The sequence below is a fragment of the Dreissena polymorpha genome, chromosome 5 (genome assembly GCF_020536995.1).
Source record: "Dreissena polymorpha isolate Duluth1 chromosome 5, UMN_Dpol_1.0, whole genome shotgun sequence".
NCBI lineage: Eukaryota > Metazoa > Mollusca > Bivalvia > Myida > Dreissenidae > Dreissena > Dreissena polymorpha.
Window position 1 is genome coordinate 55,548,729 of NC_068359.1, and position 26,914 is coordinate 55,575,642.

Genomic DNA, 26,914 nt, shown 5'->3' on the forward strand with positions numbered 1-26,914 from the left:
AACACGCTTATGTCAATTTTGACACCATCATCAAAATGTCATTTTCAAAATAATGTCCAAAATGGCGTCTGCATTCTATTTGGTGAAGTGTGTTCTTCGATTAAATTTGTCGCTGCAGTCCCATCCTGATCTCTAATTCAAGACGTTTAGAATAAATGCGGGTCTGCTCTTCTCATTCGTAGTGCAAACAACTTTTTTTTCTCTATGCGATTTTTAAAATAAGCGATTATTCGCGTCGTCTTTTAGAACGCCGTTGCTACATGTATGTCAACGTGTTAAAGCCGGATCAGCAAAATCAGCGGGGATCCGTACATTTTAAATATAATATGGATTATTTTGCAGATTTTAAGGAAAATGTGGTATGATAAACAGAAAAATAGGTTACTGTCCCATCGTTTTTAATATATTAGGCTCGGCATGAATGAAATAACGGCTCGGCAAGCCTCGCCGTTATATTATTCTTAGCCTCGCCTGATATATTACAAAACGATGGGACAGTAACCTGTTATTCTCTTTATATCGTGGTCAATAGGAAGTTCTTATATCAGTCATGTGTGGAGGATGGTCATATTACTCGGAATCAACTATAAAGCAATATTCTTTAGTTAAATCGAATCAGATTCAACAAAAGAAACACTTTGATACCAAGATGTAATATATTTTGAACACAAAATGCAACAAAAACAGCAAAAAACATTTTTTACAAAATGAAGCGCGCTTGCCCATGACGTCATTACTATCAAACGACAAAAGTCATATTCTTTCCCGCTAAAACAGCAGCTTTGTAGCGATTTTTTTTCTTTAAAATCGGGGACGTAGAGGTATGATAAACAGAAAAACAGGTTACAACCTGATCTTGTTGTAATACTACCTGATCTTTTTGTAATATATCAGGCTCGGCGCGAATAAAATAACGGCTCGGCAAGCCTCGCCGTTCTATTATTCTAAGCATTACCTGATTTATTACAAAAAGATCAGGCAGTAACCTGTTATTTTCTATATATCCGCTACAGTGAGAAAAATGCGAAGATACCAGACTAAAGATATACTTATTTTGATTCATCTGCTATTTAAGGGTCTTGTCATTCTATTATTTTGGGAGACTTCATATAAATCTCATCTTAAAAAAACCTTCTATGCAAATTTGTGAGGCATTTAAACTGACAATTTTATTTTACTATGTAGGCCTATTGCGCATGAACAATTATTGCCATGTTATAGAGTGATCTACTTAACTGAATCCAAACACTTGTGTCATCAATCAATGTCCAATGTCCGCTAAATCGATACTGTTTGCATGTAAATCTCTATCCGGTTTTGTATTTGTTGACAGCAACAAGCATTACATTTTAATGTTATAGACGAGTTCGATTATAATATTTGTATAACTATATAGAACCTCACTGAACATTTTATGATAAATAGGTTAATGGAAAACAATTTGCATTTCCAGTAAATAAAATATTAAAGGGGCCTTTTCACAGATTTTGGTATGTATTGAAGCTTGTCATTAAATGCTTTATATTGATAAATTTAAACATGGGACCTAAAAATCTCCAGTAAAAAATAGAATACAATTTAAAAAAGTAACAAAAAAGTAACCCGCAACTGGACTCGAACCACTGACCCCTGGAGTCCTGGAGTAAAAAGTTTCCCGTTTAGACCATTCGACCATCCGTGCTCATGCTATGTCCGAATGCATTTTTTACTTATATCAGCAATCCTCGTAGTTTGCCAAAATAAAACGACAACAACAGAACTGTCCAAATTATTCAATCGTTACGCGTTGCAACGATTTATATTTTTCAGGTTTTCAAATCGTCAAAAGATGCATATAATGGATATTTTAGAGCATGGTTAATGTTCAGTATTACCATTTCCTCACAAATATCATAACTAAAACGAAACTTTGTGAATCTGAAACAACGTTTTTTAATTTTGTAAATTTACCAAAACATAAAAAGGCCCCTTTAAAATGTTAATTACAACACATTTCATAGAGGGATTTTGCCCGTGAGTGTCAACTTTTATGTATCAGGGACAACACTTTCTGCCTAAACTGGATTTTTGATGAGCAGAGACTTTCCGTAAACGAAACATACCATAAAAGTGGAAAGTGTCGTCCCTGATTAGCCTGTGTGGGCTGCACATGCTAATAATGAACGACACTACGATCATACAGTAAACCCCCTTTTCACAGAGCACGGCACATATATTTTTTCTTTTGTTTTCTATAACGTGGTTCTGAGTCATCGGGTTTCAAGCTTTAATACTATTGAACTACCCAACGTGCTTTTGTGAATAACATGTTCCCAATGTTCTGTTTAAATATAACATTTGTCCACTTTTGAGACAATATTGGCAACTAGTTTTGCATAATGCCTTTTGTCTTTTTTTCAATGCAATTTATAACATAATACTATAGAACAAAAGTTGTATTGTGCCGGGCATTACTATCATATTGGCTTTCAAAACAATTAGAACCTGGTCTGCCTTTTAAGAGCTTCATTACGAATTCATAGGTGGAACATGAATCATACCTTTTGACACTTTTGTCTGAAGAATAATATACGCGTTAACATGACAATGATGAAGTAGAAACAAGTCGGCTGAGACCAAACACTATAACGAATAATTCATGAATGTATTGAAATGTATTGACGGCAGTACTGAAAGTCTAAACCGCTCCCTTTCATTCGTTATTGTGTATTTATTCTAAAGCTGAACATTACGGAGTCGTTGAGATACCGTCATACAGGTTATTCATATAATGGAGTAGTAGGTACAGTTATTATTTTTCGAGCGCACTTAAAAAACTTTGTTTTGGTTTTCTGCACATTGTGATGAATAAAATACGCCCTTTATCAATGTTTAGGTATCCCCATGTCACTTGCCGACATGACAACGCGTGTTTGTAAATACCACTTATTTAATTGTTTAAATTACTAAAAGATAATGAATGTTGCAATTTGAACATCGAGTAAAATACCTGCCTGCTATTCAATCCACAGTGGTATGAACCTTTTATCATTAAAATTTAGCTAATATATACTTAACTATTGCTTATTATGATTACCTTAACTATCATTGAATAATATACTATAACGCATCCAAATACTATACAACATCCAATTGGTCAAACTTCAAAATTCGGAAGGGAGTTTGTTGCCGTAGAAAACTAAATTCATATTGTTGTTACAAGCATACACCAATAAAACAATAGCGTTGAATAGCATCGAGAATATCATTGGTACTAAATGAAAGCAAACAATTATTCTCGTAATTGTGTAAACACACAAAATATATGAATTAAGCCGATTTTAGTGATTTCCTAACAAATTTAATTTCAAATCCATTAATACTTACAAATATACATGCCTATTGACACAAAGCAAGCCAATCTTATGGTATACAGATTCCTCGTATAAATGTTCCCATTAATTCCCATTATCTGGTTGTTAAAACATATGTGTGGTGTATGATAAGATTAAGGCAAATAAGATTAATTATGCTAAAAATGTTACTGTTTGAAAATTGAGAGTCATTAATATTAGGTGAACATCTAGGTGTCCGAAAAATAAGAGTCTCACAAAATAAATAAAACGAGGACGTACGAAAATTTAGATACTTCGAAAAAATAGTAATATTCATCTTTAACGATTAGCCAACACATTATTAACGAAGATACAAACATTAAATTGTTCAAAAGGTCAATTATAACACTGCCTCGCCAAAACAATTACTCTGCTTGCATTTGCGATAAATTTGGTACGTGAGCCGCTGTCGTATTATCGTTTCAAGCCATTCAACTTAGTCAACTCTCCCGAAACGTCCCGGCAGAAACAGGCAACCATACATATCAAAACCGCTCTTATTATTGTGTACACAACGGTCTTACTGACCTGTGTGCTAACGCGAAAGGAATTGTGGGTAGCACTTCTTTTACACCTAAAAAGTGAAAGCGAAAGCAGGTCAGGTAATCGTGCTTCTGACAATCTTTATCAATCTTAAAAGAGATTCAAAATCACATTTAAACATAATGAAATAACATTTCTGTAAACGACATTCCGTTTTAAACACACAATAAAAAACGAGTTTTCTTTCATTATTAACATGTTCATTCCTACGCAGAACTACTTTGGCGGAAGCATAATTTCCCAAACCAGGGGAATGTTATGCGTCTAAGTATATGATGATCAGTTTGTGAAAGCACGTCGCACTGGAATGTCTACGAAGTAAGAAGATGCAGGATTGAATAGGCAACAAACATGGATATGACATTTCTTTTGAAATGTCTTATTGTTTACTGCATAACTTTTATTTTTGTGGATCACTTGACCACAGGTCAACAAGACTCATGCTCCGATTGTACAAGGTTCGAAATGAGGAAGGACTTGTCTTGTCATGTAGTGTTAAAATTTGTAAGAACAACAGATGTGACAACTTGCATGAGGGATTGCACGGACATTGATATTACGTTGACAATACAGTTCGCTCTCCATCTTGGAAGAACCGTTACGCGACAAAAATGTTCTTAAAATCTATGTTATTCATTGATGCATTATTTTTATAATATGGCATAGAGTACCTTATATGTTATTACATTCGTGTTAATTGTTATTTATGGATTTGCAGATAAAGAAAACTGACTTGTGGCGACTATTTTACATGCAATATTTTAGCGTTTAAAACTAAATTTACATAGTATTTAACGCTTTTATAATCATATATTAAAACAAGTTGCAGCAATCACTCAATTCAAATAAAAACATCATTAATATCAACCTAATCGGGAATAGCCTCACCAATAACCAACATTAAGAACTATAACATAAATAACGAAACTACTATTAGATTTAGAACATCAAAACATATTTCCAAACACGAAAGCAAAAGGCAAATATACAAACAACTCTAACGACAAACTGATCGTGTGTGTGCGCACATAATTGTATTTCCTCGGTAAAATATTACATAAACACATACAAGCATGTTATATACAGATAATTTTAATTACATATATTTGATGGGTACATAAATTAAGTTGTAAGTATGTATATCTTTTATCTGTCATATATTGCAAGTTAGAAAGTTAATTTAGTGCTGCATTGCATTGTGTAATATTAATGAATATTACATATCGTTACTATAAATAATAATACAATAGCGTTGTGAGCGGGCCGTTATTCGTATCTAACCTTGCCAATGCTTTGCCGCGCCGATTTTTCATATCTGAAAAGAATCGGATCACGCGGCTTAAACTGAACAAAATGGCGTTTACATTAAGTTTTAGCCTACGTGGAGCAATAAAATTGATGCCACATTTCGACGAAAGAATCGAACATAATTGTAATGACACGTTGCACAAATTTGGATAATACTATTATCGATTGAAACTGAAACTCTGCTGTTTATCTAATTGATGCCTATATCATGTCTGACAATGGCACATATACCGTTTAATATCCAGGACAAACAGTTTAAAAATATTTCATTTTGGGGTCGTAATTCATGTTTTCAATCCGGATATCTTTAGGGCTGGATCAAAATGGGTATGACAAATTTTGGGTACGAATTTTTTTATTAGGAAAGATGGAGTACCTGTAAGTAAGTAAGTAAGGGTACCAAAAAGTATTATTGGAAAATCGGTGTACGGTGAAGTATACTTCAAAGTACCCAGGGTTCGGGGAAGTAGTACCCGTGGGGAACTTGACCCATTCAGCCATAATGGTTCGATTCAAGTGAGGACAAGAATGTAAATGGTTTTCCCCATCTTCTATCAATTTAGCTATATAACGAATAAGAGTCCCTTTTAATTATTATTACCGTACATTTTCTATTTCATTGTGTAGATCAATAAGTTGGTCTTCAAAGTTTCATTTACCGATGTTTGATGAAATTATATTTCCCTTGTGAAGTGAGCTATATGATGAGAACTACACAGTTTTTCGTCTAATTTCCATAATAAATGTTTCTAGGAATAATTGGAAGACCGAATATGATTTGGTAATTTGTAAAAACTTTGCCGCAGCTCACATCATTTCCAAACAATTATGATATTCTTAGAAAATTGGTTAATAGACCAGCCTTTTCAGCACCGGTGTATAGGGATAAAAGTTCATGAAGTAAATTATCTTTAACCCACTAGGTAAGGATTAATCATAAACTCCGGGGTATTCAAATTTAGCATATTTTACATCAGTTGTAATGCTTCAAACATTTATAGTTAATCTTCAGGTATGCCTCCAAATGATACTTACGATTCATACTCCTCTAGCTTTGTAGCCAATACTGCGCAGTTATCTAATGGAAGTTATGTAGCAGTTTTAAATTTATTTATCTTTTGATATTAAAGTACAGTTAAATGTACCCCAAGCCCCTTTGATTACGTTTTGCAACCAGCAATACCAGTATGTCTGGAAGTATTGATGGATTACAAATCACTTTTGCCAATCTTTACAATTACTACAAAATATTCCTTTTCGTAATTATTTAAAATGTTGATTACATTTTAAGAAATAATCACAATCCAATGTTTGTAAATCATTTGACACCGATCAATAAAATGTTATATACTTATTTAATCATTTTTAATCGATTAATTTTGAATAATCAATTAATAATCAGTGATTAATTATTTTTTAAATAATTAATCAACGAATATAACAATAACATGATGATGTTGAACATTACTATAATTTCAATATTAAAATAAGTAATTTTTTTATGCCCCCGGTAGGGTGGCATAATGCAGTTGAACTGTCCATCAGTCAGTATGTCAGTATGTGTGTGTGTGTATGTCAGTGTGTCCGTCCGTCCGAAAAAAAGCTTTAACGTTTGCCATAACTTTTGCATTATTGAAGATAGATACTTGATATTTGGCATGCGTGTGTACCTCATGGAGCTGAACATTTTGAGTGGTGAAAGGTTATGGTCAAGGTCATCCTTCAAGGTAAAATGTCAAATATATGGCGTCTGTCCGTCCAAAAACTTTAACATCGGTCACAACATCTTCAATATTGAAGATAGCAGCTTGATATTTTGCATGCATGTGTATCTCATGAAGCTGCACATTTGAGTGGTGGAAGTTCAAGGTCAAGGTCATCCTTCAAAGTCAAAGGTCAATTTTTTTTTCAAAGCGTCGTTCACAGAAGCTGCACATTTTGAGTGGTGGAAGTTCAAGGTTAAGGTCATCCTTCAAGTTCAAGGTCATCGTTTAAGGTCAAAGGTCATTTTTTTTCAAAGCGGCGTTATCATGAAGCTTCACACTTTGAGTGGTGGAAGTTCAAGGTCAAGGTCATCCTTCAAGGTCAATAGTCGAAACAATTTTTTTTTCAAAGTGTCGTTTATATGAAGCTCCACATTTTGAGTGGTGGAAATTCAAGGTCAAAGTTATCCTTCAAGGTCAAAGGTTAATTATTTTTTTCAAAGCGGCGCAATAGGGGGCATTGTCTTTCTGATGAACACATCTTTTGTTTTTAAATAAATTAATTCGTTGTTTACTATTTCCTATATTTTGAGTAATCGTGATGCCACATCGTTTAAGCAATAAGTCATAGAGCCGTTTGCTATACATTGTTTTAATAATTGTCTGTAGTACTGCGTTGCTAACTAATAAAAATAGTGAAAGCGTTGATTTTAATTGTAATGGTTTATTAAAAAGTGTAAATGTATGAAATTGAAATGCAAACTTGTGTATGTTTTTAATTATGATAATTTTAGTTTTATGTTAACATTTGTGTTTTTTATTAATAAAGGTCAAGAAAAAATGTGGTTACCAGACTCCATCTGATTCTACGAAAACTTCGCAAAAATGTGAGTTATCGTAAATATTTTCAGAAATGTGTCGCACAGATGGTATATTTCATTTATTAAGCAAATAAGATACATTCGGTAAATATTTTGTGGTATTTTAGCTCTGTGCAATAAAACTTGATATATATGGCAAACAGGTTGTCCATTTATATGCTGAAATACAAAATTTTGCAGCGGCCGTTTTTAGTAACATCTAACCAATCAAGCTACAAACAACGGCTCACAGATATTGATATATTAAGATATTGTTTTTCATCACACATGTACCAGCGTTATCTAATGGTACAGTATAAAGGTAATGCACATGTTCATTGAAAGGTGATTCCAACCGACTCTATAACTGCGTAAACAAACACTACATAATTGACCTTCAAAGGATGCTACAGTCCTCGTGAAACCAAATAGCAATTGTCAGATGTGAAAATTCCAATAGTCGAAAAAACGACATATTTTACAAATAAACATTATAAATGAACTAAGATTAAACGTTCCGAAATGTTAATATAATCGATCAGTATATCCCAACTAATTATCATTATATCAACTCATTCACATTGCAAATATGTAAATATTCAATAAATGCAAGTATTTGTCTCCAGTACAAAGGAACATATTTCCCTTATAGTTTTAAACATGTTAAACAATACATACACACATGCATGTTGCAATAATTTGAAAGTAATTTATATTATACGTTTAAATAGTGTCATAAAAGAAGAAGAATTAATAAATAGATTATTTCGGAAATAATGAAGACCATATTGTGACAACATACCAGTAGTGTTTAGTGATTGAGACCCACGCCCAATTCTGTTTATCCATTTGTACTTTTTACATATGCTAAATCAGATTAAAAAATTAACTTAAAACAGAGATATAGAACATACACATAACATAAACTATACTGAAAACGATTGCATATACAATATTGGTCCGCTGTAATAGCTACTAATATTATGTAACCCAAACCATCCTTCATTGTAAACACACATTGAATGATTATTTCTGTTTGTGGTTGTGTAAATAAAAGTATTCAAATTATAATATGGCTAAAAACGTCTTAATGTAGGAATATGTTTGAAATCAGTGCCTTTAAAATTTTAAACAAAACTTTGCTGTCTATGGAAACTGTTCCGTTATAGTGTGCCCTCCGTTCGAGAACAAAAAGAACGGGAAAGTTGTTAGAGAATCTCTGCTTGAAGGTGCCACTAAGAATTTGACCTGCCACCCCGGATACAGTCCTCGAGACAAAAATAACGTTGTGAGCCAATGTAAAAATAGCCAATGGACGAAAATTACGGAGTGTGCTATAGGTATCATTTGTGAATGTAAGGTTTTTAATTTTATGAAAGTGAATTTTTTATTTGAATTTCTTTCATCATGACCAAGTAAATTTCCACTATTTGATGAAGAGGTCCGATCATAATCTTCTAAAAGCATTTGCAACTTAAATATTATATCGTTACGCAAATTATTAAACCTTTACATTCATTTAAGTAAACACCGATTTTGACAGGAACAAAAGATACCGTTTTGGGGTTGAGTAAATGCGCAACGCGTTGTTTATTACGAAACTAGAAACTTCTTGAGACAAATATCGCATCAGCCTATTCCTTGTGTACATAGTTCACACAAGCCTTTAAAAGGGTTCCTACTAAATAGTGAAAACATTTTAATTATATATCAAATGCCGACCATAAATACATTCAAATAATACCATTCGGCCTAAATAGCATACCGATGCTCTGTTCCCTACATTAACCTAAGCACTTTATGCAGCTTACATGGTCATTTTACTATTGGTTAAATTGTCTGTGTCTTTATGATAAACTATTCATTTCTAAAATATTTCAACGCACATTCCAATTAAGGCACATTTCTAGATTATTGCCCTCTTTTGATTTTTTTATTCGCTGTCTTTGGAAATTGTTCATTTGTAGTGTGCCCTACTTTTGAGAACATCAACAACGGGAAAGTTGAAGGAGACACTCTGTTCGAAGGTGCAACTAGAAATTTGACTTGCAATCCCGGATACAGTCCCCGAGACAGCAATGCTGTATTGAGTCTTTGTCAAAATGGCCAATGGACAAAAAAAACGGAATGTATTAAAGGTATCACTTATAAAATTAAATGTTTTTTGTACAGTTGGTATTGTTTTATTTTAATTTCCATCACCATGTCAAAGTATAACCACCAGTTGTCGAAAAGGCCAGATTGTAATTTTGTTAGATCATTTACAATTTGAATATAATATATGTACTCATATATTCAACCTTTACAATTATTTTAATTAAAACAACGACCTTGACAGAAACAAAAACTACCGCTATGCTTACATTTATTTTGCAACTAGGAACTGCTGAAGACAAATATCGAATCATGTGAATCCATCTGAACTTAAAATGTATTTACTAAACAGACAAGAAGTTTACTTTCAAACAAACTGTAATATCATGTAGATTAGATATCAACCTGAAATGTTTACAATACTAGTCCGTTTTAATAGTTTAACGATGCTCTGTTTTCAACACAAGCCCCCAGCAGTCGGCTAATATGGTCAGTTTTACTCTTTGCTAAATTATCCGTGCTGTTGATAAAATTAATTAAAGTAAAAATATGGCAACGCACGTGTCAATTATAGCACAGTTGTGAGACTACTGCCCCTCTTTGAAACACAAGTGTTGTATATACGCTGTCTTTGGAAACTGCTCATTTTGTAGACTGCCCTCCTTTTGAGAACAACAGCAAAGGGAACGTTACAGGAGACTCTCTGGTTGAAGGTGCAACTAGAAATTTGACTTGCGACACCGGATACAGTCCCCGAGACGGCAATATCGTAGTCAGCCGATGTCAAAATGGTCATTGGACAAACATAACGGAATGTGTTTAAGGTAGCATTTGTGAAATATAAACATTCGTTTTGTTAAAAAGTGTATATATGATATAAATTTAAATCATTATTACCAATTAAATTTCCATCAACTGTCGAACAGTTAAGATGGTGATCGTCTTAACGAATTTGCAACTTCAATATTATAGTGTTACTCTAAATAGTAAACCTCTCCCTTAATATAATCAAAACACTTATTTAGACAGGACCAAAAGCTACCGTTTTTTGGATGAATATATGCGCTACGCGTTTATTTATTTTGCAACTACAAACTGCTGGACACAATTATCGAATCATATTAATCGATCTGTTCTTAATACTTATTTCAAATGGCACTAAGAAGTTAAATCAAAACAAATAGTTTTGACATCAACTTAATATAAAAATACCACAATACCGACCATTAATCAATTAAAATAATATTATCCCGCTTTAATAGTTCACTTATGCTCTGTTAACAACACTAGCCCCAGCACTGAATACAGCTTACAATTATCATTTCGACTCTGTGTTATATTGCCTGTGCTTTTATGATAAAAACTATTCAATTACAAAATATGACACACTCTTGTCTATTATCATGGTACAGTTTTGGGAACATGTTCTACCTATAGAAAAACAATTTTTTATATGCTTTCTTTGGAATATGTAACTTTCTATGTTTGTTTGTACAGTTGTTATTGTTTGATTTTCCATCACCATGTCGGTGTCTATTGTAGTCTGCCCTCCTTTTGAGAACAACAGCAAAGGGAACGTTACAGGAGACTCTCTGTTTGAAGGTGCAACTAGAAATTTGACTTGCGACACCGGATACAGTCCCCGAGACGATTATATCGTAGTCAGCCAATGTCAAAATGGTCATTGGACGAACCTAACGGAATGTGTTAAAGGTAGCATTTGTGAAATTTCAATATTAAAGTGTTACTCTAAAGAGTGAACCTGTACCTTAATATAATCAAAACGCTTATTTAGACAGGAACAAAAGCTACCGTTTTTAAGATGAATATATGCGCTACGCGTTAATTTATTTTGCAACTACAAACTGCTGGAGAAAATTATCGAATCATATTAATCGATTTGTTCTTAATACTTATTTCAAATGGCACTTAGAAGTTAACTCAAAACAAATAGTTTTGACATCAACTTAATATAAAAATACAAAACATACCGACCAGTAATGAATTAAAATAATATTATCCCGCTTTAATAGTTCACTTGTGCTCTGTTCACATCACTAGCCCCAGCACTAAATACAGCTTACAATTATCATTTCGACTCTGTGTTATATTGACTGTGCTTTTATGATTAAAACTATTCAATTACAAAATATGGCAACACTCTTGTCTATTATCATGGTTCAGTTTTGAGATAATTTTCTACCTATGGAAACACAATTCTTTATAAGCTTTCTTTCGAATCTGTTGCTTTTTAGTATGTCCTCCGTTTGAGAACAACAGCAACGGAAAAGATGAAGGAGACACTGTGTTTGAAGGTGCAACTAGAACTTTGACTTGCGAGCCAGGATACGTCGTAGTCAGCCGATGTCAAAATGGTCAATGGACGAACATAACGGAATGTGTTCAAGGTATCATTAATGCATGTTAAATATTTGTTCGTAAGGTAGTCGTTAAATGTTTGATTTTAATTTTCATGACCATTGCCAATTATATTTCCACCAGTTTTCGAAAAGGTCATATCCTAATTTTTTAAAAGCATTTACAACTTAAAAAGTATATCTTTACTCAACAAATTACATCTACATTCCTGAAATTAAAATACCGACTTTGACAGCAACAAAATCTACCGTTTTGGGATTGATTAAATGCGCTAGGAGTAAATTTAATTTGCAACTAGAACTTGCTGCAGACAAATATCGCTTCAGTTTTGCCTATAACATAAATCAAATAAGGCTTAGAAATTAACTTCACAACAAAAAGTTATAACATATACATTATATAAAAAAATGGGAATTAATAACATTAATACTTGCCCGCTTTACTTGCTTACCGATGCTCTGTTCCAATCTCTAGCCCCGGCAGCCAATATGTCGTAAATGGTCATTTTACTCTTTATTAAAGTACCAGTGATTTTATGATAAAAAGTATTCCATTTTTAGCTCATCTATTTCTTGAAAAAAAAAATGAGCTATTCTCATCACCTTGGCGTCGGCGTCTGCGTCGGCGTCAGCGTCGGCGTCCGGTTAAGTTTTGTGTTTAGGTCCACTTTTCTCATAAAGTATCAAAGCTATTGCATTCAAACGTGGTACACTTACTAACTATCAGTAGGGGACTGGGAAGGCAAAGTAAGATAACTCTGGCGTGCATTTTGACAGAATTATGTGCCCTTTTTATACTTAGAAAATTGAAAATTTGGTTAAGTTTTGTGTTTAGGTCCACTTTATTCCTAAAGTATCAAAGCTATTGTTTTCATACTTGCGACACTTACTTACTATCATAAGTGGACTGTGCAGGCAAAGTTATGTTTCTTTGACTGGCATTTTGACAGAATTATGGCCCCTTTATACTTTTAAAAATTGAAAATTTTGTTAAGGTTTGTGTTTTGGGCCGCTTTACTGCTTAAGTATGATAGCTATTGCTTTCAGACTTGGAACACTCACACACTATCATAAGGGGACTGTACGGAACAAGTTGCATAAATCTGATTGTCATTTTGACGGAATTATGGCCCTTTTTTGACTTAGTAACTTTGAATTTATGGTTAAATTTTGTGTTTACATCCATTTTACTTCTAAAGTATCAAGGCTATTGCTTTCAAACTTCAAATACTTTCATACTATAATGAGGGAACTGTACCTGGCAAGTTGAAATTTACCTTGACCTTTGAATGACATTGACTTTCAAGGTCAAATAATTAAATTTTCTAAACATTGCCATGATTTCGTTATTTATAATCAGATTTGACTGATACTTTGACAAAACAACTCTTACATGTTATACTACAATAGACTCAACCCAACCCCCCCCCCCCAATTTTTTATTTTATTTTGTTTTTGCATTTTTATTTCTTATTTTTGGAAGAAAATGTAATAAATGACCACACCCCCACACTATACACCCCTCTTCACCCCACCCATCCATATTTTTTTATTGAAGTATTGAGATAGTTCCCTTCACCTTTAAAAAGAAAAAAAATGAGCGGTCTGTACCCACAAGGCGGTGCTCTTGTATAAATGTTGCAACAAACGTATTAATTATGACATAGATGTTTTATCATGTTTGTATTAATCATTAACTAATCAAAAGGTATTAATCTTACATTACAACAATTGTTATTGCAAATATAAATGCCAATTGTATAAAGACATATGCTAGAACGAATACACTTATGCTATACTTTGATATTACAATGCAATATTGTCATGTTGATGACGTGCTTGTAAGCTGTCTTTTACAGATTTAAGAATAACATTTTGAATACAATGAATACAATAGAATGTTATATGTGTGTTATTGTTGCTCAGTGAAAGACTGCACCGAGCTACTAAACAGAGATTCCACAAAGCTAAGCGGTGTGTACACCATCATCACCCCTGTCACTCACACCAAGGTACAGGTGTTCTGCGACATGGAGAAGGATGGGGGAGGCTGGACGGTAGTATCATTCTTATCTAAAATACAATATCACCATGTCATTCATTTCACACCAAGATACGGTTGTAATGTGACATGGAGATTCATGAAGAAAGATCGTCGACTTGTTTCGTACATACACTAATTTCGATTCACAAACGATCGTAATATTGCAGTGGCTAATTTTATGTTATATCTTTATGGCATGTTGTTGCCTTGTTGGGTTCAACATGCACAAAATCCATGTTTTGCATATATAGCGCTTTTCATGTGATGTCAATTGTCAACCCGACCGCACTACTTTAAAACGCAATACCTTACATGTATGGAAAGATAACGTTGTTTGTAAAACATAAAATGTTTAGAAATCTTGACTATTCAACTAAACATATTCACCTTTAAAACCACACAAGGAGTGTTTACTGGTAGGGGATGGAGCAGGCATTGATATTATGAAAAATAACTCAACTCATTCAAAAACATCTATTTTCGTTTTGTCATGTCGGCGTGTTAGCGACCTTCAAAAGCGCAAACGCTCAAAAACGACATAGTGAGAGAGCCAGTCGTCCACTACACGTACGTTTTAGTCACAAGGTCAAAACAAATTCATGTACATTCCTTTGCCCATTATTTTGCGCTGTTGACATTCGAGTATTTTGTTATAGCAAATTTTTATAACGACAAAAAGTACGCCGATAAAAGTCATTAAGTATTTAATGTTCTTAAGTTATAGCTTGTTGGCACAAACCGTAATCATGCGACTTCACGAAAGGACTCCATATATCTGTATTTAGTATTGGCGAACTCACACAAAATCGAACCCTATTACTGAAGGTGTGAATAATCTTTACATTCACAATAAACACATGAATTTCTGCAACTTGCGATTTTCAAAATTTTAGGATTTTGAAGCCGAAGCGGAATGTTGGGGCATCTGTGTCCTCAGCTCACATGTGCATTTGATAAAAGTATATTCGCACATACATATAACAGTAATCAATTGAGTTACTGCTATTAATAATTGTATAACGCTTAAATTAGGCTTAAATTTAGTTGAATAAACACTCAATAATTTGTGTTTAAACAATGTGTTATACTGTGGTATATGTATAACCTTATTTTCGGAAGAATTGGGATTGATTAAAAAAAGTCAGTCATTTGTCCCTCAGTCGTATTTTGGTGCCACTCAAAACTTATTATTGCTTGTTTATTTATGAATTGTTTCAATTCATTAACACACGTGTGATCTTATGCACCTGCATGTTTTAATTATGTTATTTTGTTTATAAACGGGGGACATTGGGCTTTTAAAAGAGACATTGTTTAGCTCGTGTCTCGTGCCGTACTTAAAAATATACTGCTCTTAAAAGAAATAAAACCTGTACACACATTTTGACCAGCATGGTAACTGGTTTTAGTTTTGAAATTTTTAATCTTTGCAAATTGTGTCTATTTAATTTTGGCAGTCTAGCAGCTGTAACGTTGTTGTGTATTAAACATTATCTAATTGATTTTAAGGTCTACTAATACTACATAGAAGAGCTATAGTTAAATTTACGTTTTGATTAGAACGCTGTGTATCTCTTCCAATACAATCTATTTTAAACAATAAAACATAATTGCAGTTTCTTTAAAAACCAATTCTTTAGTTCCCTACATCAAATGTTTCTTTAAACTTTGGTAAATTATTCGAATTAAAACGACCGTCTATCTTCAATAACTATATCAAACTGGTTTGACAAAGGTAAAGATGTCTAAATGAGTGCAAATGGATGCAAATAATAACTGTTGTCATATGGTACCATATGTCTTATCGGAAGGAGATAATATGATTAATACTTATATACGCTTGTTCAGTGTTCTGTACCTATTCTATTTTGACTTTTCAAAGATGAAGTTTCAATTTGTTACATGAGAACCTTTCATGTCTTGAGATTTAATTCTGGTCATCGGTTGTATTGCTCAGTTGATAACGGCATAAAATAATCGAATCGATTTTACAGTTTTAGTGTCGTAGTTGGAAGAGCAATATTTAATAGTGTTACAAGTTTTTACAGTTGCAATTGAGAATAAATTATTTTATGCATCCAGACTGCAACATAGCGTATGCGATTTACCTCAGGTTAACAAAAACACATGTTTTATAGTTGTGTAGTGTTGGCTTTTTACGATCAACAATAGATGACGAGGTGTATCTGACAATTGTTGTTCTTTCATCGTGCTCTAGGTAGCATCTCAACCTTCAGTTGCTTATTGTAATTTAATCGAAATATATTCTCTTCTAGCGAAGTTTTATTTGAATTGTGGTGTTTTGGTTTAACAATGATTTACACTCGATTGTTTTATTAAACTATTTTGGCACAAATTGATCTTTGGTTGACATTAAACCTGTTTTAAATCCAAAATGCTATGATGTGTATTAACTCTAAGGTGTTGAGTCCAGTCTGCTGCAGTTACTTGTTTTTCCTTTGTCAATGTATAAATGTATGCCATTTGGTAAGCTGCCTAAAATCAAGTACGTTCTTGTTATGATAATAATGATCTCCTGATAATGAAGATGATGCTTCACTTAACATATTAATGAAATTATGGCCTTTTTAGCAAAATAAGGATATTATTTTGCATTGCATTTGTCGTATTTATTTCCGTTCCGAAGCTTGTATATTGAACGCCGTTTTAACTCAAAAAGGGATCTTGCCTAAACTTTCACAGTAAAATGACCTTAATGTGTTTATGACCCTTAAGAAAGGAATTTCGGAAGCGACGAGTATAAGCAGAATAAGGGTCATGTGTATGTGTTTCCACATTATAATATTTAGCCTCTTGAAGATGGTGTGTTTAACTTGTCTTTAACAATTGTGTGTTTCTCGCTAACAATTTTACATGTGGATATCATTTATGAGCTGATGACTGTGAAGGAATTTTGATGGCAACGTAGTTTGGCATAATGATGTCCCTTTGCATGTTTTCTACTTAAGGTAGTGCACCTCTAATAATTTCCCGCGATTTCTTCGAAGGTTGAAGAGCCTACTATTAGGTGCCGTAGCCTAGTGGTTAAGGCGATAGACTAGAAATCTTTTAGGATACTCCCGCGCAGGTTCGAATCCTGCCGACGACGTATACTTTTTTGCGACGGGTTTTATTTATTTTCTAACGTAATTTGATTTAATATGTCATATAAGCTATATTTATTGTTAAATATGTTGCAATTGTTATGCACATTCTTCAATTATTAAAATTAAAACAACATTATGGCGAAATTGGGTGATTTACTGTTGAAAATACGAACCATGCATATTGCATTTTTATTTTTATTTCAAAAACTAAACGGTAAATCTGTCTATTTCTTGGTATTTTTGCTGTATATAGTGTTTCTATAAAAACTAAGTTTAAAGTATGACTTAAATGATACTATTTTGAATTTTATGACACTTTGTTTTTAACCGACACAATTTTTGCTTGGCTGAAATCACTTACATTTCATGCCGCTCTTCCATAGATAAAAATTTGTAAAAAATAAATGTCTGTAAAAGAATACTTATTTCATCTTGTTTAAACTTTTAACACCTTTACAGCATCTGTACACACCAACTGCATGCCCATATTTGGAAATTCGAATTAATTATGGAACTTTTATATACCCCAGGGGTAAAAATAAACTGGACAAAAGCCGAGCGTGGGGGTGGTTTTGAAAAAATCGGTATATTTTTTAAAAAAGCATGGAAAGCCTACCTACAAATTTGCATGTAGTTCAGTGAAATGATGCTGATTAAGAAAATAATGAACTAGATTATATTTGGATATGTGCCCATTAGAGGTGCGCTACGGTAAGAAATAATATTTTTCTATCATGGTTTGTTGTCGAATAACCCACAGTAAGGAGTATAGATGCGTAGGGATTGTTCACGAGTGCGAAGCACGAGTGATTTGATAACACGCATCTATACAACTTACTGTGGGTAATTCGACTACAAACCATCATAGAAAAATATTATTTCGATTCTAACACGATTCTGATTGACTTGGTTCAAGCTTTAGGACGTGAACTATATTTTTCAATACTCCGCCCTTCTTAGTACTAAGTTCACTAGTACGTGACGTCATTGAATTGTACAAACATATGACGTCATTTTCATTCATAAATATTTTGCAAATGACGTCACTTTCATTGTAAACATCAATCGTAGAAACATCAATCGTAGAAACTTAATGACGTCACGTTTATTGATGCTACTGAAAAGCTGACAAATAACATTCTTTGTAGACGTGGTTATGCCATTTATCACCAAATATACAATTTATTGTTTCATTACATTTATATACATGCTACATTTATTACATTTCTTTTAGAGCGGGGTTTAGCACGTGCATTTTATTGCAATATTTTCTTTATTTATTCGGAACTATTTTTGAAACATTAAGCTCCGCCCATAAGTTATTGCAGAATAACCCACACTTGATTTCCTTCTTTGTCTATAGAAAACAAGTCGCGTGCCGTGTTAGAATCAAGAATATACATGTATATTCCTAATGTTTTCAACTTATCTTTACATCCACGGTTGATCTCGCTATTACTCTCAAGGTTGAATAACGTGTTTGTGTAGAACAAAAAGTAATTGTGTTTACAATTTAAGAATGGGGATGGATTCACAAATTTCAGTACAGTAGTCTCTCAGTCGTACTTTGGTGTCACGCTTTACTTGAAAAGTATTGTTTCTTTATTGATGTATTCTTTCCTATTATTGACAAACGTGTGATATTGGTGTGATATTTTGATATTATGCACATTAATATTTTATTATACTATTTTGTTTAAACAAGGGAGATGTGGGCTTAAAACAGGAACTTGTTGAGCTCGTGTCTCGAAATTAACTCGATATATATAAATAGATATATTCTGCTCTTAAAAGTAATAAAATGTGAACAAACATTAACCAGCATGTTAACTTGCGCACACTGCATACATGTAGTTTGGTTAGTTATTTTTTGTGACATGTACAAAACACACGGCATGATTTTCTTAATAATATGTATCTTTTAGATGTTTACACATGATTATTCCTATGATCATTTTTGGCGTCGTTCTTAAATATGACCTTTCATGTCTTGAGATATAAAAACAATTTCATCGGTTGAATTTCGCGCTCAGTCGATAAATAGAGAATATATGGTTGGTGACTTTTGATATCATGTGATATAAGACGAGTCTGATATGGCGTAGGAAAAGGCGAGGCTTGCCGAGCCTTTTCACACGCCATATCGGACGAGTCTTATATCACATGATATCAAAAGTCACCAACCATATATTCTATTTATTATGCCACATTTTAAAGTAAATAAGAAAATATTCACAAAACAAACAAAAACAAACAACCGCTAAATTCATTGATAAATATGCAAATTAGTAGCAACCTGATTACATCCGCTAGCGTCTGTGCATATATATTTACACATAAAAAAATAGTTCGAAAGTAAGCAACAATCAATCAAATTTAAACGCACATAATACAAAAACTCAAGCGAGAAATCGAAACTTAAAAGAACCATTTCTGCACTAAAAACACAATACCATATATATTTTACAATAACACACTCGACATGTACTTCCAAGAGTACACACCAACCGCTATTTTCAAAGCGAATGTGTAGAGTGAAAATTTCAAACAATAAATACAATAATCAAATGGAACGGGATTTAAACGTAGTGTGCAATTTGGAAGTGATAAGAGTGATTTATTTTTCAACTTGTCCATCTCCGTAATATACGTTTAGTTGTGAGATGTTCACAGTTTTCCCCAAAAAACAGGCAGGCCTTCACGTGCGAAATCAAAGTGGGTGGGGAACGTGTATTTCGAGTCGCTGGAACTTCATAATGAAGCTGCTTTTGTGCAATATTCAGCGACGTTACAAGCTGTGTGTTAGACGAAACGAAAATGCTTTGGTTTTGCATCGTGTTTTGAGGCTGTCAGGGTGACATGATGGATTAATTGCTGTTTGACTGACAATAAATGAACATGTTTGTGTTTGGAGATTGCTGAGGTTAATATCTTCACAATTGGGAAATCACAACATAAGTTGACTGCCAGTTTGACCACTGATCTGCATAATATCAGTGGGAGAGCATGCTGAATCCTGCAGCTTCTGCACCATATGTTTCCTGGCCGAGTGGTTGGTAAGTTTCATTGTTATGTATGCATGCTTAAACACACATGTTTCATTATTTGTGCCATTTTTTTACACCCATTCTCATGCTGATGAACCAATGATCAGTGCCAGTTGTTCTTCTGTCGCGAACTGTTTATTCAAAATTGTGGAAAAATGAGTTGCGCACTGTTTGAAATTGTGAAAAAATGAGACACGCACTGTACCAAAATTTGAAAAAATGAGTCGCGCACTGTTCAAAATTGTGGGAAACATTAGTTGCCCACTGTTCATTATGATTTCAAAATTGTGGAAAAATGAGTTGCACACTTTTCATAAATTAAATTTTGAAAAAATGAGTCACACGCTGTACAAAATTTGTAAAATGAGTTGCTCACTGTTCAAATTTTTGCAAAAAAATAAGTCATGCACTGTTTATTCAAAATTGTGGAAAAATGAGTTGCGCACTGTTCAAAATTGTGAAAAAAATCATGTCATGTGCTGTACAAAATTTGGAATAATCATTTGCGCACTGTTCAAAAATGGGGGACAATTTTGTGGGGCACTGTTCATTCAAAATTACAAAAAAATAAGTCACAAACTCTTAAATTGTGAAAAAACATGAGTTGCGCATTGTTCAAAATTTGTAAAAATGAGTCGCGCACTGTTCAAAATTTGGAAAAAAAAGGAGTCGCGCACTGTTTATTCAACATGGTGGAAAAATGAGTCGCGCACTGTTCACAATTTTAAAAAATGAGTTGCACACTGTTCAAAATTGTGAACAAATTGAGTCACGCACTGTTCATAAAAAAATTCACTGTTGAAAACTGTGAACAAATGAGTTGCGCGCTGTGCAACTTTTTTGAAAACATGTGTCGAAAACTGTTCAAAATTGTGTCACCCACAGATCAACATTGTGAAAAATGAGTTGCAAACTTTTTTTAAATTGTGAAAATTTGAGTCCCGAACTTTTTTAAATTGTGAAAATTTGAGTCGCAAATTTCTCAAATTAGAAATACAAACACATATTCCCTTAATAAGCAAAAAAAGCCCCGAGTCCATAATAAAAATATTTTAAGTTAAAAGAAATTCTTAATTATTTTTATATAAAGTGGAGTTTATACATTTTCATTTTGTATTAATAATATTGTGTCTATTAAAGTTGAAATTTGTTCAAGTTGTGCCATAAAAATGTTATTAAAACACTCTATTTTGAAATGTTATCTCCTGTTGGATTTGTTTTATTTTATTATAATATGAAATGTTTTTCTTTTAATGGCAGAAAGTTGCGACCACACATTCCATGGGTGATGATATCTACCAAAATTCTTGGCGGCACAGTTCTACCCTTGTCAGTTGCACTTGTCCGAGTTTTTCTCTGCCTCTCAACCAACTCGAGATATCCCCCCCCAACTGCATCCCGGCACAGCTTCACATCAACCCATCTAATTAATTTGTCGGAAAGGTAATACTTTTTTGTCGACAAATTTATTTTTGAGAGTATTTATGTAATTGTTTTATCTGAACATGTCATAAATCTATATGTCACTATATTTATAAAGTTTCAATTTTAATGCAAATTATATATCTGGATTTTTATTTTTAACCCTTTGCATGCTGGGAAATTTGTCGTCTGCTAAAATGTCGTCTGCTGAATTTGTAAAATAAGCATTTTCTTCATTTTTTTCAAAGATTACTATCAGAATAGCAAACAGTTTGGATCCAGATGAGACGCCACGTTTTGTGGCGTCTCATCTGGATCCAAACTGTTTGCAAAGGCCTTCAAAATTCGGTTCAAGCACTGAAAGGGTTAAAGCAGTTATGCAATGAATGTTTGATGATGTTTTTTCTTCTAAAGGAATCTTTATTTTATTTTCAGGTTGACCACACAAATTTCCTGTTTGGTTGTGGAGATAGAATCATTTTTTGTGTGAAAGTTTGATTTCAGACACTTAAAGATAATGAAATTGTCATGTATTATTAGGCATGGCAGGCATTAGCAAAGCATCTCAATCAAGTATTAATTATTTTACTTTGTCAATGTTAATTCTTTGTGTATGCTATTCACCTGTTTGCCTTGCTTTTTATAAGAATGACACAAAAAAGGAAAGCATTTGTAAAGTATTAGTTATTTTTTTTTATATAATCTTAGACGAGATGTTTAGTGAATATTTGTCATAAATTCTTCTTTAACTTGATCAAATCTGTCATATTTTATTTAAAACGTGTTAAGGTTATTTGTGTTACGTTTTAAATGTTTATCATTACTGTTTTAAATTGTGTTCATCTGCAGCCAATGAATGGTAGGCTAGCGGTGCACATTTGTATTTGTTTAATTTCTTTCGATTGATTTATGCTCATTTAATTAATATTTCCCTATAGATATATACTTAATAAAGTGTTAGTTTCGTTTAAAAAAAAACAACTTATTGTTTATTAATGTTATAACTTCTGAATAAAATATGAATCGCTGTTTGTTTCCATTTAAATCAAAGGAGCGACATACCACGCCTACAAAAAAGTAGTTCTCAGAATGGGCGGGGCTAAAACATGGAACGCTTAAAACAATCATTGAGTAAACCAAATATGGGCGGAGTTTTAAAACGGATATTGATGGGCGGAGCTTAAAAATGTTATCGGATGGGTATCCGATAACACTTTAAAATATCATGTCAGCGTTTCCAACGTAAATGCGCTGTCGTGGCATAATAACAGCATATCACTAATCGAATCGATTTTACGTTTTCAGTGTCGCAGTTAGAAGAGTCCAAATTTAAAATCGTTACATGCACTATCTGGGTTGGCATGAATATCATTATTTATTTTATACATTTAGACTGCAAAATAACGTATGCGATTTAACTCCGTCCTATAAATACACATGTATTATAGTGGTGGGCTGTTGGCTTTTTACAATCAACAATGTATGACGAGATTTATCAGACAATTGTTTGTCTTTGATCGCGCTCTGTTAAGCATATGACCATCAATTATTTTAGTGTTATTTCATCGATACATATTCTCGTCTAGCGAAATTTGATTTGAATTAAAATGTTATTGTGTTAGATAGATTAATAGATAGTGTTTGAGTCCAGTTTTTGTCCCGTGCCAATGTATACATGTATGCCAGTAGATTAGCTTTCTAAAAATGTACGTTCTTGTAATGTTAATAAGTATCTCCTACTTATACAGATGTTTCACTTCACATATACATATTTCTGACATTATGGCCCGTTGGGAAAAGAAAGAAATAACGCATCACACTTGTCCATCCTTCCGTACTTAAGTGCGTCCCGAAGATTGTATTTTGAAATCCTCTTTAACTTACATATTCATCTCGCTTAAACTTTAACAGGTAAACGATCTTAATGTGTTAATGACCTTTCAGAAAGGACTTTTGGATGAAACAAGTTTTAGCACAATAATGGTGTTTTGAATTATGTTATTCCATAATGTACTATATAGTTTCTTAAAGATACTTTGAAAACCTTTATTTCAGTTTTATAGTTTTACTCAAATATTGCTGCTAGAGTTATTTATTTAAAAAAAGACCAACAACTCGCACACCTATGTTTCGAGGTATCTTGTTAAAATGTGTTTGATATCTTGATGTATGAAAACGAAGAGGAAATTGTGTATTCTGCTTGTGTTACCCGTTTCAGAAATATATCGCATCTAGATATATATAGATAAATTCACGTGTTCACCCGGATATGTTGGTGCATTTATTTCTCGCAATTAGTTAGATCTTTATACATAATTGTAATGTTGGGGCATAATTGTGCACATATCTAGTAATTGTTAAGTCAGCGTTTTTCAGAAAGCTTGATCAAGCTGCTGCAATTGTTGGATTAATGTGCGTTCGTGCGTTCATTGTACGTGTGTCCGGACTGTAACTTCAACATTCGTTATTAAATATGAAAATAATCACTAATATTAACTATCACAAGACGACGTTTCGAGCGTGATAACCGAGTCGCCAGCTGAAATTCAAGGTCGAACTTTGCAGGTTTGAAGGTCACCCTTAGAGAACAAATGTCGAATTTGAGCTTAATAAAGCAGGGAGAAAGGGTAGATTTTGGACATTCAGCTTTAACAGACGGTAACATTATTATTCAAAATTCAACTATAATTTTACTTTCTACGCATGTTCCCCATGAGATGGCTTGTCGCGTGTAAGGCCCGTCTCACTTGCTCAATATCAAAGTTACATTAAGAGGTTAAATGTCAAATTTGGTCATAATAGAGTCTTTGTACAGTAAATAAGCATCCACCATGCGTTTGAAAACAATTTACTACATATGTTCACCATATATACACGCGTGGAATGAAAGACCGTTTCAATACCTAAGGGTAAAGGTTAATAGCTCCTTCAGGTCTGTAACATCATCATATATAATGTAATTTATGCCGAGCATGCCTTTGGAAAGCTCATTATACAAGGCCCAATCGTCGAGTGTATATGGATGCGTGCGTTAAAGGTATACAAATAAAAATCATTTATAGACAAATTTTTTCGAAATCCGGCCATTAAGATATTCAATTTATTGTATTGATCTTTTTATTATTTCAAATGAGCCCATGATCTTTATATTATTGCAAATGTTCCCAATTAATGTTGTTTTGAGCTTTTATTTATTCAATGGCATGCACTGAAATAACACGATCTCTGAACAAGTCCGTTTAAAGTTCCGCTCCTCTCAGAATGAAGTAACACGAGTAATGCATCGATATTTTGTTATTGATAAACTGTTTGCTTGAAGTATCCAAATATTTTGATCAGGGTAAAGTCACACCCGTTAATCAAGTGCACAACCTCTTTTTGCGATGCATTGATAAATGAGCCAAAGCAACTTCCGAGGAGGCGCTCGGGCTCGGATGTTTTGAAATTTCATGGATAATTTTTACAGAGTGATTAGGTTATATATGTTTTTTCAACATATTTTGCATTATTTTTAAAATCGGGCAATGTAGTGCAATTCAATGAAAATGAACTCAACCAAAAATGTACAGAAACATACATTCTCAACCCATTTCAAAACAACCCATTTAAAAGCTTGAGAACCTTTATTAGTTGTGGCATGATAATTAGCATTGGCCTATGTATCAATGCATCTCAAAAAGAAGCGGCGCACGTGATCAACGACCGTGAAAGTATAATAACTCACGTGTGTATGGTCAATCATTTAACTTCCAGATAGACCATTACGGCGGATATAAACACGGATATACGATGTTTAAACTATTAAAATTGAACTGTTCAATGATGAAGTCATAATCAATAATAAAGCGAAAGTGGAAATTAAAGGTTGTTTATAAAGTGATATTGAATTTAGGAAAAACTCACTACATATACATGTTGTGGATATAATCACTTTACCATGTCATTATTCTATAATGTAGGGAGTGTTCATTGCAACCTGTTGTATTCATTTATATTTTCAATTCTTTTTTAGTATATGGTTTTCATTCCCGATTGGGGTGTTTTGTAGGTCTTTCAAAAGCAGTTCAATGGCAGTGAAGATTTTAATCGGAACTTTAGTGACTATGAAAAGGGCTTCGGAACTGTTTACGCAGAACACTGGCTGGGTATGTAAGGTTGGCTTTGAAAAATAAGTTCTGATATACGCATAGTAATTTGTGTCAACGTGTTGATGATGTTTTTAGATTGTATGTGTTTCTTCATATATATGCAATACAATTCACAATGGACACATCTTGCATATAATATTAAACATTCAACAACAGACGAATGATTGACGTTAAGTTCTTATCTGAGTTCAATGTACACAAGTTATCATTTTCACTTGTGAACTTTGAGGTCATTTTTAATTTTCTTGGAAGATATAGAGATTTACCTATGAGCGTCACAATCTTATTTGAAGCTCTCAAATATAAATTTAATGATAGCTACCGTTTTGACATGTATTGTGCAGACCATTGATCTCATCCTAAAATAACGATAAAGGTATTTTGTTAAAACGATTTTGAAGACATTTGTTTGAGCTACACAATCAATATTTCTTTAAATATGCGAAACAATAAACATTCATACCTTTAAAATTTGGCTAGACTTCAAAATGGAGCTTGAGATAATGTATCGAAAATTGATACGACGAACAACGGACCATTACGACGGACATCCCTTACCAAAATCGTTATGCTTTAAACACTTTTATATAAGGAAATATAATAATTGTATTGTTCGATGATTTGCGTTAATATTTACAAATAAAAGTTCAATTAGTAATGTCCTGTATAAATTCTGATCCTATCGAAAAGTTTGAACTGCTCTTCATTTCAGGTCTTAAATACATTTACGAGATGACAACGCATGGTTCTTACCAACTCCGTGTGGACATTGTAAATTCGAGCGGAAGCAGTGAATACGAAGTGTACGAGGGCTTTAGTCTACAGCATGGGACGAACTACACACTGAACGTTGGGTCGCGTATAAGGTCCGATGGTAGTAAGTGAT

General features: G+C 33.2%; 2 long non-coding RNA genes across 2 annotated transcripts; both read left to right on the plus strand.

The window, feature by feature from the left end:
• The first annotated feature begins 9,000 nt into the window (after positions 1-9,000).
• Positions 9,001-26,808, plus strand: LOC127880964 (uncharacterized). Its single transcript, XR_008049829.1, has 7 exons — positions 9,001-9,128; positions 9,756-9,926; positions 10,536-10,706; positions 12,138-12,290; positions 14,187-14,317; positions 25,929-26,025; positions 26,741-26,808. It is a non-coding gene; the product is annotated as an uncharacterized LOC127880964 (long non-coding RNA).
• LOC127880965 (uncharacterized) lies at positions 19,501-22,782 on the plus strand. Its single transcript, XR_008049830.1, has 3 exons — positions 19,501-20,467; positions 21,719-21,901; positions 22,316-22,782. It is a non-coding gene; the product is annotated as an uncharacterized LOC127880965 (long non-coding RNA).
• Positions 26,809-26,914: the final 106 nt, after the last annotated feature.